Source organism: Ovis canadensis, chromosome 2, assembly GCF_042477335.2.
Source record: "Ovis canadensis isolate MfBH-ARS-UI-01 breed Bighorn chromosome 2, ARS-UI_OviCan_v2, whole genome shotgun sequence".
NCBI classification, from domain to species: Eukaryota; Metazoa; Chordata; class Mammalia; order Artiodactyla; family Bovidae; genus Ovis; species Ovis canadensis.
In genome coordinates this window covers 155,594,368-155,610,802 of record NC_091246.1, presented here as the reverse complement: position 1 = coordinate 155,610,802, position 16,435 = coordinate 155,594,368, and the positions used below count along the sequence as shown (strand labels likewise).

At 36.9% G+C, this 16,435-nt stretch overlaps 1 protein-coding gene and 1 non-coding gene across 41 annotated transcripts in view; both read right to left on the bottom strand.

The window, feature by feature from the left end:
- Positions 1-16,435, bottom strand: part of BAZ2B (bromodomain adjacent to zinc finger domain 2B) — a 421,280-nt gene that overhangs the window by 173,656 nt on the left and 231,189 nt on the right. The window lies entirely within an intron of this gene.
- On the bottom strand, positions 9,531-9,602 carry TRNAC-ACA (transfer RNA cysteine (anticodon ACA)). Its single transcript has one exon. It is a non-coding gene; the product is annotated as a tRNA-Cys (tRNA).

The following is a 16,435-nucleotide window of genomic DNA, read 5'->3' as shown; positions in this document are numbered from 1 at the left end:
GGATATATCTTTAACTCGATTTAAAAAAATCAAGCCTTTACATTTCATTCCAATTTTTATGGACATCATTTAACTAGACAAGCAGTTTTGATAAACCAAAGACCAATGTCTCAAAGCAATGTCTAAATCTGCACGGTCCAATATGGTAGCCATTAGCTAACCACTGTGGCTACCATATTACCACAGTCCAATATAGTAGCCATTAGTCAATCACAACAATCATACTTGAATTATCTGGTGCTCCTTCACAGAAATGAAAACTTTAAAAGAACATAGGTATTTAGAATCACTAAAAACTATTCTAAATTGTGGATTAATTCTGACTCAATTTAAGGGATTTTTATAGGTGTAAGATAAATTTTTACAGGCTAAGTCTGTTTCAAGGGAAATGGAAAATTCTTTTTTAAATGTCCCCCCATCTTTTCTGGGTTTTAAATATCTAAGGCAAAATGTAGAAAACAGGGTGTCCTACAATAGTTTGGAAGTCACTAGCTATGTAGACCAGAGTTACAAGCTCTTCTAGCTTGTGTAGTTAAGGAAAAGCCTATTTGAGAAGTCTGGCTTCAAGTTTCTATTGTATCCTATTCAAGGCAAAAGTACCTGTTCCTTCCAGGCTTTATAAATTGTTTTCAAAAATGACTAAAAATGTATAGAAAAAAATTTATCCCTTCCTTACTCAGAATAACTGGTTGACAGATGAAGATTCAAATATATTGAAATTGAAATTTATTAATTTGAGCACTGGTAATGGCCAGATCCTTCTGAGTCTTAAAAGCAAAATAATTAGGTACATCTCAGATATATAAAAATTTTAGTGCCTTTGTGATTGGGATGGCTCTTAAAATTGTGTATCTAATTATGGAAAAGTTATGACCAACCTAGATAGCATATTCAAAAGCAGAGACATTACTTTGCTGACTAAGGTCCATCTAGTCAAGGCTATGGTTTTTCCAGTGGTCATGTATGGATGTGAGAGTTGGACTGTGAAGAAGGCTGAGTGCTGAAGAATTGATGCTTTTCAACTGTGGTGTTGGAGAAGACTCCTGAAAGTCCCTTGGACTGCAAGGAGATCCAACCAGTCCATTCTGAAAGAGATCAGCCCTGGGAGTTCTTTGGAAGGAATGATGCTAAAGCTGAAACTCCAGTACTTTGGCCACCTCATGCGAAGAGTTGACTCATTGGAAAAGACTCTGATGCTGGGAGGGATTGGGGGCAGGAGGAGAAGGGGACGACAGAGGATGAGATGGTTGGATGGCATCACTGACTCGATGGACGTGAGTCTGGGTGCACTCCGGGAGCTGGTGATGGACAGGGAGGCCTGGCGTGCTGCAATTCATGGGGTTGCAAAGAGTTGGACATGACTGAGCGACTGAACTGAACTGAACTGAATTATGGCACAGAATTGCCTATAAGGTCTTGAACCTGATTACAATACAGTGTATGTGTGTGTGTATATATATACACACACACATAAACTGAGGGCTTCCCTGGTGGCTCAGATGGTAAAGAATTTGCCTATAATGCAGGAGATCCGGGTTTGATACCTGGGTCGGGAAGGTCCCCTAGAGAAGGAAGTAGCAACTCACTCCTGTATTCTTGCCTGAAGAATTCCATGGCCAAAATATCCTGATGGGCTACAGTCCATGGGGTCACAAAGAGTTGGACACAACTGAGCAATTTTCACTCACTCACTCACTCAGCCAACCACACGCAGATAACTAATATTACATTAATTAAAACTAAATAAAATTTAAGTCACACTAGTTATTTCAAATGGTCAGCATATAGTACATTTTCATTATAGAAACTCCTGTTGTACAGCACTTGTCTAAATGATACTCTTCCCTCAAACACTGAAATCTAGGTTAGTAAGGTAGCCTACTTCATACTGAGTAACTACAGATGTTAAAACTTTTAAAGCATGAGTTGGCAGCTTTAGGGCAGATATTACCTCATTAGAGTTTTCTATAGGAAGGTTGGTGGGCAAGGAGTTATCTGGGTCAGCAGCTACCTCCATGAAGAAATTAAAACTATCATTATGCTATCATGGTTTCTTTAGAGAGCATATTACCAAGATATTGGAAATATCATTAAAATCACTGAGATTACTTAAAATGGAGCTGAGCTATTCATAAACTATTCGCTTAAAAGCTTGAACTATTCACTTAGAAGGTAAACTCAAATAACTCTCTTGTTACATCTTATTATTACTTCTTAAATGTCTCCATTAAAATATCCCTAACACAATTCACAAGAGTATTGTACTGTCTGCAACATTGTAGGTTCAGTTATTATTAGCAGAAGAAGACATACACATATACCTGCTAAAAGTTCCCAATGTGTTTAGTTGGACAGACAGTATTTAACAGAAAAAAAAAAAGTGGCTTCATAGAATAGGAGTAGATACAGGGTTTCTTTGCATGGGTTTGCCTTTGCCCCTCCACTGACAATGATGACACTGTATAGGTAGGGTCTTTCAAGAGTTGGAAAAGATGCTAAAGACTTGGTGAATCACTACTCTTTATAATAGACCTTATATCAGAATTTCAGAAGAACCCACTACCCCAGTGGGAGAAGAAAAGATAAATAATGCATAGGAAACACTGGCTACCAATCCTAAAATTCAAGTCATTTCTATTTACTGAATTCTTTAGTCCCAGCTGCAGCCATATTTTCAAAACTGTGGGTCATAACCCATCTAGAGGGTCATGAAATCCACACACAGGGTTGTAAAAATGAAATACTCTGGGTCATAGTCAAAGAAGCTTGAAAAACATTGATCTATTTGGCTTTCCAGTTAAGTAGGGCTTTCACAGGCAAGCACAGAAGGATATTTGAATCCCTAGTCATACTAGCTGCTATATGGGGATGATTATCACTATATATACACTACAGTGTATGCTTGTGTGTGTACTACTACACTAGCAGAATCCCTGCTTTTGGTAAACAGCCCATTAAAGTGAGAATAGTTATACAAAATTCTTAGAATTCCTTTAGGACCTAGGAATGTATATTCTTACTTTACCAGTCGATGACAAAGAAATATGGGACATTGTATTACCAGGCCCTTGGGATGTCACCTAAATACCAGTCTTCTACTCTGCATACTCAGCTAATTAAAAATAGATCAAAGTTCTTTTACCCAGATGCTATGTGACATGACATCAATTATATAAAGTTTAACCATTTATGAAAACATCCTATGTTCAACCTTTACAGACAGTACGTATTAAACCACGAAGGATGCTAGGTGTTTGGTATGTAACAAAGCAGTTAATTAGGTTAAGTAGTCTACTTCAAGGTTTTACAGTCTAATAGGTTGAAGCAAAGGCAGAAATCTAATCAAAGCTAAGTTAAACAGATTCTTACTTACAAGAAATTGAGCTATGTGACGGTCACAGTGATACCAAGTACTGAAAGATGGTATAAACTCAGGAAATGAAGTGGTCTTTTGAGGGGCCACATATTAGATGAGCGAACAGTCATATAGGAAAATAAGTTAGATATGCAGCGGAAAGATACCACATGTATTCTTTCTTTTGTTAATGATTAGGTAAAGCTATATTAAAAGCTACACATTTTCTCATATTCACAGAAATATAAAAACATTTAGTATGAAAAAGTAAAATGCTTCTGAAAATAAACTACCAGCCTAGAGTCCAATTCTAAGTACAGATTTATAACTGTTTTATTATATACAGGATGTTTCATGTGCTCAGTCATGTCCGACTCCTTGTGACCCCATGAACTGTAGCCTACCGTGCTCTTCTGTTCATGGGATTTCCCAGGCAAGAATACAGGAGAGGGTTGCCATTTCCTTCTCCAGTGGATCGTCCCAATCCAGGGATAGAACCCATATCTCCTATGTCTCCTGCATTGCAGGAGGATTATTTACCTGCTGAGCCATCAGGGAAGCCCATATATTTATATATGTTTAATTATTCTCCAGGGATTATATTTATGTTTCATCTATACTTATAAATTTTAATATTGACAGAGACTCATATTGCAGTAAAGTAGGGGAAAGAGATGAGTATCCAAAACTACATATAAATTGTAATCAAAGAAGAAATACATTAAAAATTAATACTACTGAAGTTAAAGACAATGAGAAATTTGAGAATCCTAGTAAAATTTCAAGGAATAATTATTTTACATGAAGGTTTCATCATTTGGTGCCTCTTATAAACTCGTCTACTGCTAATTCATCTAACAACTACTATTGATCATCTACTTCAAAATTGTATAATGGTGTAGTTGCTGCTGTTGCTGCTGCTGCTGCTAAGTCGCTTCAGTCGTGTCTGACTCTGTGCGACCCATAGACGGCAGCCCACCAGGCTCCCCCGTCCCTGGGATTCTCCAGGCAAGAACACTGGAGTGGGTTGCCATTTCCTTCTCCAATGCGTGAAAGTGAAGTCACTCAGTTGTGTCCGACTCCTAGTGACCCCATAGACTGCAGCCTACCAGGCTCCTCTGTCATGGGATTTTCCAGGCAAGAGTACTGGAGTGGGTTGCCAGTGCCTTCTCCGAATGGTGTAGTTGCTAGAGTATAAAAGTGAGTAAGTCATAATCTTTCCCTTGTAAGAGTTCACCATCTAATAATTTTCATTTTAAGATTTTCATTTCACACTATTCTTACCATAATTTAATCCAAATCTAAATGACTGCAAATTTTACTCTAGTAAATAAGAATATAAGTGCTCCCAATCCTGAACCGGATTCATGTTGATGCACGGCAAAACCAATACAATATTGTAAAGTAATTAGCCTCCAATTAAAATAAATAAATTTAAATTAAAAAATTTAAAGAAAGAATATAAGTGCTAACTTTACTAACTTCAGAAAATATTTTTAAAATACGGAGGAAAAAATTTTAAATCTACATTCTCACATACCACATAAAATGTCTAAGTCTTCAACCTGTGTTAGACAATAGAACATGCATTGTTTTCTGTTAACCTCAAGATAGCGGAAGACTTTTGTCCAATTCCTCCTCATCTTTATGATCAGATTAATGAAGACGTAGTGGGAAAGAAGAGCTAGGGTTATGAGAGTGGTGGGCAGGGAGAGAGTGGGGAAGCTTAAGATTTGGGAGAGATATAACATCACTGATAGACTAAATAATCAGGAAGAAAATAAGATCTTTGCCTTTAAGTAATTTTTATATGATGACAGTTTTCCACTCTTCATCCCCACCCAGGAAGTAGGAGGTCCATCCCCCACTCAGATTTCCCTGTGTTTCCCTCATGCTTCCTCTAAACAGACCATCTAATTACCAGACAGGATTTCTTGCTATTGAGGTCATCCTGATGCTCAATAGTCTGTGACCCCCATGCCTGTGGTCAAGGCTGTTTGAACCAGACATGAACCAAGGAGATAATGGCTGACTGGAAATCCATGCGCTAGATGCCTCTGAAAGATGCCATGATCTAATCAGACTCTCCCTGACATATGTATTAACTAAAAGAAGGAAGGGAACTTGTTGTTGAGTGGTAGGTCATAAAGGATGTGGCCCTAAAGATATACAAGCTAAAGAAACATGGGTTGGAAACAATGTTGAAAGAATAGATGTACAGATTGCTGAGTGGTCCTGAGAGAGGGGAGATAAGAGTATGGCCAATCTCAGGTCCTTTTCCTTAGACTGTCTTTTTGATGGTGCTATATTCCCTGAGATTTCCCTGTAGCCTTCCAAATAGGTATCCTTTTAATTGATTTTGTGTGGGTTACTGTTACTTGCAACTGAGATGGGCAGAAAACTTTGTAACAAGTGTTGTGTTGTCTTCTTTGCTCATCTTTACTTATATTATTTACATATTGTTTCCTCTTCCAACAATCTAAATACTGCTGCTACTAAGTCGCTTCAGTCGTGTGCAACTCTGTGTGACCCCACAGATGGCAGCCCACCAGGCTCTGTCATCCCTGGGATTCTCCAGGCAAGAATACTGGAGTGGGTTACAGACCCAAGAATCACTTTATCTATAAAGTTGTACAAAGCTATATCTGACTAATCTTAGGCTACAACTTCCCATCTTTGAACTACAGAGCACTTTAGCTTCTACCCAGGAAGCTGTTAATTACACAGACTTTTTACTACTCTCTATTTGCTTTATGAATTCACTATATTAATCAACACATAGCCAGTACATCTGTTGAGTCTTAGTTTCTGAATCAGTAAAATGGATTAATTACACTTACTTCAAAGAGCTATTGTAAAGAGAATGCTTAGCACACTTCCTGCCAGGTATTTTGTTCTTAAGTGTTTAGCTAAAATTCAGAGGCAAATATCTTTATTTTCTTCAGACTAAATATATAAGAGTGAGAGAACAGCTCATTGAAAGTCAATACTCTTTCATAAATTCAATGTGAGTAAAAATAAGTTTAAAATGTCAAGAGCATTTTCATTTTCAAGCAGATTTCTTTCACAAGTAAACCTGAATAGATGGCAAAGAAGTATATTAGAGTATCCCCTGTCAATCTGCCTCTCAAAAGAATGTTCTCATTGCTGTAGTTTTAAATAATACTAAAAGGGTTTTTAGAAAACAGTGACATTTTCAGGTTAGTTTTTAGATAAGCAAAATAGTAAACTGCTTTCTCCTGAGAAGATAAGGCATAACTTTTAAATTTTCATTATTTAAAAGATTAATTTTCTTAGACTATAACTCTTTTAATTAGGTAAAGATTAAGTTTTCTCCTTTATGACTGATGATCTGTAAAAGTTCACAAATCATTACAATAATTCCCTACACCATCTCTTAGCTACAAAACTTAGTCAAATTAGGCACGAACATCCTTCCAAATATAACTCTTCTATTTTCCTCTTAATTTTTTATTATTCTGAACTGTATACAATTTGTCCATTTCTTAATATACTGACAGGCCAATATATCAACATAATAATACTCTTAATTTTTCATCTGGAAGATTCAAGACCCTTTATAGTATTGCTCAGAGAGAATTTAACTACTTATTCATAATACAAGGCTCTGAGCCCATCCTGGGCTTCCCAGATGGCTCAGTGGTAAAGAATCCACCTGCCAACCAGGAGATGTGGGGTGGATCCTTGGGTTGGGAAGATCCTCTGGAGAAGGAAATGGCAACTTACTGCAGTATTCCTGCCTGGTAAGTCCTATAGACAGAGAGGCATGGTAGGTTACAGTCCATGAGGTAGCAAAAGAATCAGATACAACTTAGCAACTAAACAACACCAAATATATATCCCAAACATGACCAGTAAAAAAAAATATGAAAATATCATTTAACTGTTAAATATAATGATAAAATAAATACAAGTATAAGCCAATTTCTTGAGTGTTTCTACAAAGTAAAACAAATTACCAACTCAATAAGATCATTCTAAAAATGAACATTAAAGTCATAAAAAAATTTTTATGTATCTCCTTTATAAATAGCTTGGGCTTCCCCCATGGCTCAGTGGGTAAAGAATCTGACTACAATGCAGGAGACAGAGGAGATATAGCTTCAATTCCTGGGTCAGAAAGATCCCCTGGAGAGGGCAATGAAACCCATTACAGTATACTTACTTGGAGAATTCCATGGACAGGGTAGCCTGGTGGGCTACCATCCATCAGGTTGAAAAGAGTTGGACATGACTGAGTGACTAACACACACACACACACACACACACACACACGCACACACACACACATACACATGCACGCACACACACAAACAACTCACTGATTACTAAAATAACTGTAGTACAACGATAGAACCATATATACCTATTTAAACTACAAAACTGTCTGCACTTTAAATGCTCATCTGAGTATTCCACTTCAAATGTTCAAAAGTTTAGAATATTTAGGAGTTACCAGATGACCCAGAAATTTTTTTCCTAATTTTACACACCAGAGAAATTAAAATATTATGTCCACACAAAACCTTGTACAATAAACTGGTAAATAAAATGTGGTTTATGTATGCAACGAAACATTCAGTTCAGTTGCTCAGTCATGTCCGACTCTTTGCAACCCCATGGACTGCAGCACACCAGGCTCCCCTGTACATCACCAACACCTGGAGGTTGCTCAAATTCATGTCCACTGAGTTGATGACACCATCCAACCATCTCATCCTCTGTAGTCCCCTTCTTCTCCTGCTCTCAATTTTTCCCAGCATCAGGGTCTTTCTAAGCAGTCAGCTCTTCGCATCAGGTAGCCAAAGTACTGGAGTTTCAGCTTCAGCATCAGTCCTTCCAATGAATATTCAGGACAGATTTCTTTTAGGATGAACTGGCTGGATCTCCTTACAGTCCAAGGGACTCTCAAGAGTCTTCTCCAACACCACAAGTCAAACGCATCAATTCTTCAGTGCTCAGTCTTCTTTATGGTTCAACTCTCACATTCATATATGACTACTGGAAAAACCATAGCTTTGAATAGATAGACCTTTGTTGGCAAAGTAATGTCTCTGCTTTTTAATATGTTGTCTAGGTTGGTCATAGTTTTTCTTCCAAGGAGCCAGTGTCTTTTAATTTTATGGCTGTAGTCACCATCTGCAGTGATTTTGGAATTCAAGAAGATAAAGTCTATCACTGTTTGCATTTTTTCCCCATCTATTTGCCATGAAGTGATGGGACCGGAGAATGAAGTATTGATATGTGCTACAACATGGAAGAAGCTTGAAGATGTTACACTAAGTGAAAGAAACCAGTCATAAAGGACCACATACTGTGTGATCCCACTTATATGAAATGCCCTGGAAAGGTAAATCCATAAAGACAGAAAGTAGATTCATAGTTGCCTTGGGTTGGGAATGCTGAGGAACAATGAGAGATGACTGCTAATGGGTACTGGGTTTCTTTTGGGGGACGATGGAAATGTTTTAGTTGACTCTGATAATGGTGGCACAACCCTGTGAATACACTTAAAACAGAATTACATATTTTAAATGGGTGAATTGTATGATATATGAACTATATATCCATAAAGATGATATATTAAAAAAGCATTTGGATATCATGTTCATAAAATGCTTTTATGACTTAATATATTCTTTATTGAAATTTTAAAATCAGTGTTCTCATTGTAGTCTCTGTATTCAAGACTAAATATAGAAATGTCCCTAGTATGACCTTTCATGTTTCACAATCAAACTCAGGTATGCAACCATTTAGTTAACTTTGCATCTCTCCCTCTCTCCCCTCTATCTCACTTCTCCTCCTCACTGTCCCCTCTCTCTCCCCTTCTACAGATGTACAGATGTAGATACAGAAGGATTTTTTTTTAACTAAAATTCCTAAAGTTACATTCATTCAGTTGGGGAACCAATAGGTTTATCCAACATATAAATTCATAAGTTACCAGACTTGCTCCACAACTTAATTCCAATAGTCACATGACTAGCTAGATTTTTATAATGAAAAGCAAGTTATAGAATGAAAGTGAAGTCGCTCAGTCTTGTCTGACTCTTTGCAGCCCCATGGACTGTAGCTGACCATGCTCCTACGTCCATGGGATTTTCTAGGCAAGAGTACTGGAGTGGGTTGCCATTTCCTTCTTCAGGGGATCTTCCCAAACCAGGGATTGAACCTGGGTCTTCCGCATTGTAGGCAGACGCTTTACCATCTGAGCCACCAGGGAATTCCGAGATTTTTATAATGGAGGGATTTTATAGAGATAACTAAGCCTGAGATTCTAAACCACAAATTATATTTATTATTTTCTGCTTATTAATTCCTAAATATTTTCTCTTTATTTCCACCATCATCTTAGTATAATAATACTAAATCAGTTCTTATTGGAAATACTGCAAGAGCCTTCTATGAGCTTCCTCTGCTTCTCCAATCCTATTTATTTTAATGGTAATCTTTTAATATAAAAATCTGATCCTGCCATACTCCCATTTAAAAATCTTTCGTTATCTCCATATGAAATATATGATAAAATCCCAGGTCCTCTGTTTGGATAAAAAAGCTTTTCTTAATGAGGCCTGGGACTTCATTTTTAATCTTACTCTCTTCTCATACACCAAGTATTAATTACTAAACTTCTCACCATTTCCCCAATCCTCTATGGTTTCCCAAGCATCCGTGGCACATGGTATTTGGTTCTTGGTGTTCACTTCCCTCAAATGTTCTTCCTTTATTCCCTGTTAAACTCCTATACATATTCTAGGTCTCACCTCATATATTACCTACTATGGGGAACCATTCTAATTCAGTGAGTAAGTCTTAGGTACTTCTTTCTAGTTGCTCTCATACAGTCCCTAATTAAAGCACTGTACTATACAGCAATTTTCTGTTTTGATATACCACTTCTCACCACACTGAAATCGTTGAGAAGCAGGGACTACTGCTTATCATCTTTACAGCCTTAAAACCTGGAATGTACGACTTTACCAAAATGCTTTGAATGAAAGTGTATAATAATCATTAAAACATATATAGAACTTGATAACTGACCCAAAAAAGTATGCACATATATTTTCATTTTTACCCTAAGGACAAATCTTGAAGTAGGGAGATCCGGCATTATTATTTCAGTTTTACAGATGAGGAATTCTGCATTAATATCTATCACCAATTAGCAATCAGTTTAAAATAATGAGAAACTGAAGATTCAAAAAGTCTCTCCTTACTACTTATAAATTTTTTATGTAGGAATAACTTTTGTTAATCGGAGAAGGCAATGGCACCCACTCCAGTACTCTTGCCTGGAAAATCCCATGGCTGGGGGAGCCTGATGGGCTACAGTCCATGGGGTTGCTAAGAGTCGGACACGACTGAGTGACTTCACTTTCACGCATTGGAGAAGGAAATGGCAACCCACTTGTGTTCTTGCCTGGAGAATCCCAGCGACAGGGAGCCTGGTGGGCTGCCCGTCTATGGGGTCACACAGAGTTGGACATGACTGAAGCGACTTAGCAGCAGCAGTAACTTTTCTTAATAAGTACCTAAATTGTTTATTTCAGTTTCTAAAGAAGAAAAAGGTTGACCAATAAGGCCTACATTTCCTTTAATCTATCACTCCAAAGTCAACAACAATTATTAAGGACCCATAAGAGGGACAGACATGTAATTATGTTAGTCATGATCCGGATTTTGAACCCACTTGATTTTACTCTAAGTGCTGTCACTAATAATCAACTTTTCAATTGTCCTCATTTCTCTGATTTGATGGTTATATCTTCTAATAGTCCTCCTTAAATTTTCAATTTCACGTAGTTTTTGATCCCTTTAAATTCTTTACTTTCTTAGTAGCTCAATAATGTCACACTAAGAAAAATTTAAAATACTTTATCTAATGAATTTTCAGTATGTTTCAGTATGTTTTAAGTCTACTACAATTCTGTACCAACAGACTATTATTGTATTTTGAGTTTTAACTAAGTGGAAAATTATTTCCTAAAGGTTTCTCCCTAAGTGTAGCTTTGGTTGATAATTTAGAGATTCTACAACCTTGTTCTTGCTTCCTACTTAGGTGTGTAAAGACTCACTAAGCTCAAATCAATATTAAGGAATTTGCCTCAGAGGTTTGAACAAAGGAAATAAAATTATTCCATGAGCTATCTTGTGTCAATATTCTTAAAATTATTTCAAACTCCCTATGCATCAAATATTTACATGTATACCCTCTGATGAGAAACTACCTTTCTTATAACCTAAACAATATTCTTATCAGGATGACCAATTACATCTGGTATTACTATTTCCATGTTGAGTCCACAACTGTAGTGCACAATTGTATGTCCCCCTGTGGCTGTTACATATCATTCCTAGGGAAATTTGTAATTAGGTCAAAAAGCTTCCCTATCTCAGCACTGCTTCCCATTTCCTGGGTCATATGATCTCATCAAGTCTGTGACATAATCTTTTGGCTTAGTGGCCTCTCATTGAACTATGAAAAGATATGTAAATGTTACCTTAGTAACTCTAACTGAATTTCATAATCTATACTTTTAAGAGTCATTTTTCTAAAATGTCAACTGAAATAAATCTAGTCTTTTGTCTAAGACATAAAATATGAAACGATAGCCTATATGAGGTAAGCAAATAAAAATGACTAAATACCATCAGTCAGTCAGTCAGTTCAGTCACTCTGCTGTGTCCAGCTCTTTGCAGTCCCATGAACTGCACGACACCAGGCAACCCTGTCCATCACCAACTCCCTGAGCCTACTCAAACTCATGATCACTGAGTTGGCGATGTCATCCAACCATCTCATCCTCTGCAGTTCCCTTCTCCTCTTGCCTTCAATCTTTTCCACCGAGTCAGTTCTTTGCATCAGGTGGCCAAAGTATTGGAGTTTTAGCTTCAGCATCAGTCCTTCCAATAAATATTCAGGACTGATTTCCTTCAGGATTGACTGGTTTGATCTCCTTGCAGACCAAGGGACTCAAGAGTCTTCTCCAATGCTACAGCTCAAAAGCATCAATTCTTCAGCACTCAGCTTTCTTCATAGTCCAATTCTCATATCCATACATAACTACTGGAAAAACCATAGCTTTGACTAGATGGACCTTTGTCGGCAAAGTAATGTCTCTGCTTTTTAACATGCTATCTAGGTTGGTATTAGCTTTACTTCCAAGGAGCAAGCGTCTTTAAACTTCCTGGCTGCAGTCACCATCTGAAGTGATTTTGGAGCCCCAAAAATAAAGTCTCTCACGGTTTCCCCATCTATTTGCCATGAAGTGATGGGGACTGGATGCCATGATTGTAGTTTTCTCAGTGTTGAATTTTAAGCCATTCACTCTCCTCTTTCACTTTCATCAAGAGACTCTTTATTTCTTCTTTGCTTTCTGCCATAAGGGTGGTGTCATATGTGTATCTGAGGTTATTGATATTTCTCCTGGCATTCTTGATTCCAGCTTGTGCTTCATCCAGCCCATCATTTCGCATGATATACTGTGCATATAAGTTAAATAAGCAGGGTGACAATATACAGCCTTGACGTACGCCTTTCCCGATTTGGAACCAGTCTGTTTTTCCATGTCCAGTTCTAACTGTTGCTTCTTGATCTGCATCTCAGGAGGCAGGTCAGGTGGTCTGGTATTCCCATATCTTTCAGAATTTTCCACATTTTGTTGTGATCGACACAAAGGCTTTGCACAGTTAATGAAGCAGTCTCTTGCTTTGTCAATGATCCAGCAGATGTTAGCAATTTGATCTCTAGTTCCTCTGCCTTTTCTAAATCCAGCTTGAACATGTGGAAGTTCACAGTTTACATCGTGTTGAGGCCTGGCTTCGAGAATTTTGAGTACTACTCTGCTAGCATGTGAGATGAGTGCAACTGTTTGGTAGTCTGAACATTCTTTGGCATTGCCTTTCTTTGGGACTGAAATGAAAACTGAACTTATTCAGTCCTGTGATCACTGCTGAGTTTTCCAAATTTGCTGGCACATCGAGTGCAGCACTTTCAAAGCATCATCTTTTAGGATTTAACATAGATCAACTGGAATTCCATCACCTCCACTAGCTTTATTTGTAGTGATACTTTCTAAAGCCCACTTGACTTCACATTCTAGGATGTCTGGCTCAAGGTGAGTGATCACACCATCATGGTTATCTGGGTAATGAAGATCTTTTTTGTATAGTTCTTCTGTGTATTCTTGCCACCTCTTCTTAATATCTTCTGCTTCTTTTAGGTCCATATCATTGCTATCCTTTATTGTGCCCATCTTTACATGAAATGTTCCCTTGGTATCTCTAATTTTCTTGAAGAGATCTCTAGTCTTTCCCATTCTATTGTTTTCCTCTATTTCTTTGCATTGATCACCGAGGAAGGCTTTCTTATCTCTCCTTGCTATTCTTTAGAACTCTGCATTCAAATGAGTATATTTTTCCTATTTCCTTTGCCTTGCACATCTCGTCTTTTCTCAGCCATGTGTAAGGCCTTGTTGGACAACCATTTTTCCTTTTTGCATTTCTTTTTCTTGGGGATGGTTTTGATCCCTGTCTCCTGTACAATGTCACAAACCTCCGTCCATAGTTCATCAGGCACTCTATCAGACTAAATCTGATAGATTAATCCATTGAATCTATTTGTCACTTTCACTGTATATTCGTAAGGGATTTGATTTAGATCATACCTGAATGGTCTAGTAGTTCTCCCTACTTTCTTCAATTTAATTCTGCATTTGGCAATAAGGAGTCCATGATCTGAGCCACAGTTAGCGCCCAGTCTTGTTTTTGCTGACTGTACAGAGCTTCTCCATCTTTGGCTGCAAAGAGTGTAATCAATCTGATTTCGGTATTGACCATCTGGTGATGTCCATGTGTAGAGTCTTCTCTTGTGTAGTTGGAAGAGGGTGTTTGCTATGAGTGCGTTCTCTTGGCAAAACTCTAAGTAGCATACATTTGGAATACCTTCCAGTTAAGATATAATTAAGGGTGATTTTACTTTATAATGCAAAAAAAAGGCAACTAAAAAATAAGTATCTTAAAACTGGGCAGAAATAAATTAAATTGCACTAATTACTCATAGGAATAGCTGTACCTATCTACTTATAGCAGATGTCTTGGGACTGAGAAATAGAAATATGGTGACCATGTTTTTAAAATATTATAACAATGCTGGGATAACATACAACTGGAAGGTTTAATTCTTTTATTAAATTCACTTTACGGGTTAGCTCTTTATATAATACATACACATTTTCTCATGCATAACACATGGCTTTCTTTTTGTCCTTCTTCCTTTTAAAAAAAGTATATGGTATTTGCTGAAAACAATATTCATTCAGCCTAACTTTTTACACAGTGCATATCTACAGTATAATAAAAGAAAAACTAATGCTTGATTAGGCAATTGCTACGGAAAACAGTTTGCCAATTGTTCAAAAAGCTAAACATAAAATTTCCCACATGAACTAGCAATTCTTCTCCAAGGCACAAATATATACCAAAAAAGAAAAAATTCAAAGAAGAGACTTAAAAATCAAAAGATGAATGTACAACATATATAATATGTATATTATATATATAATATTAAATAGTTATTTACATAAATAATGAGACTGATATTAAAGAGCAATGGAGTCCTGACACATGCTATAACATGTACGGACCTTGAAAACAGTATAGTGAGTGAAAAAACTATGACACAACAGGAAAAATATGTGATTTCACCTATATGAAATACCTAGAACAGGCAAATCATCAAGAGAGAAAGGAGATTCAACTTTACCAGAGGGAGTGAGTCGGGGGAAGTGGAGAGTTAGTGTTCAACAGTTATATAGTTTCTGTTTAGAGCTATGAAAAAGATAGACAGTGGTGATGTCTACACAACATTTTGAATGTAATTAATGACAACAAATTATAGACATAAAAGGGATCAAAACTGCAACTTTATGGTATATTTTTTTACCACCACTTAAAAAAGTAATAATGTAATTTACTCAAAACTATTGGATTGGACATATTACATGGGTGAACTGCACAGTGTATAAACTATATCACAATAAAAATGTTTTCACACTTAATGTTTGACATCCTTCTTCAATGTCTGAAGAGGGCCCTTTTCCTTAAAGGTGCCTTCTCTGGTCATTCTATAATCTTCTCTACTTACCAACTAATAGTATATTTTATTTGTTTATATCATTAATTTAGCAATTAATTTCATCCTGCTTTTTAAAACAATCTCTGGTGTTTTAAAATTACTATTACACATTTAATATTTGATTATGCTTTGTTTACCAAACAAGAGTAGTTGCTCAGATTATCAAGACTCATATTTAATGCCTGTACTTTATTTTCCCCAATGAGATTAGGAGTAGCTGAAATTGTCAAATCAGAACCCCAAATCCCCCTGTTATCTTCAAATCATCAAAAAATATCTGAGTTTTACACTTGCACATATACATTACACAAGAATTTCAATAACAATTGTTAAGAGGAAAGCATTCCAGGGAAAATATAATCCAAATATTCATTCTCTGAGCATTACAATTAATCAAGGATGTAATAGTCTTAGTATTATAACTACTAAAAATAGGAAGCAGGACACTTTTAATTTATTTATTTTACTTGGAGGCTAATTACTCTAATATTGTGGTGGTTTTTGACATACATTCACCTGAATCAGCCATGGGTGTACATGTGTTCCCCATCCTGAACTCCCCTCCCATCTCCCTCCCCATCCTATTCCTCAGGGTCATCCCAGTGCACCAACCCAGAGTACCCTGCCTCATGCATCAAACCTGGACTGGGGACCTATTTCACATATGATAATATACATGTTTCAATGCTATTCTCTCAAATCATCCCACCCTTGCCTTCTCCCACAGAGTCCAAAAGTCTGTTCTGTACATCTGTGTCTCTTTTGCTGTCTCGCATTTAGGGTTATCATTACTGTCTTTCTAAATTTCATATATATGCGTTAATACACTGTATCAGTGTTTTTCTTTCTGACTTACTTTGCTCTGTACAATAGGCTGCAGTTTCATACACCTCATTAGAACTGATTCAAATGCATTG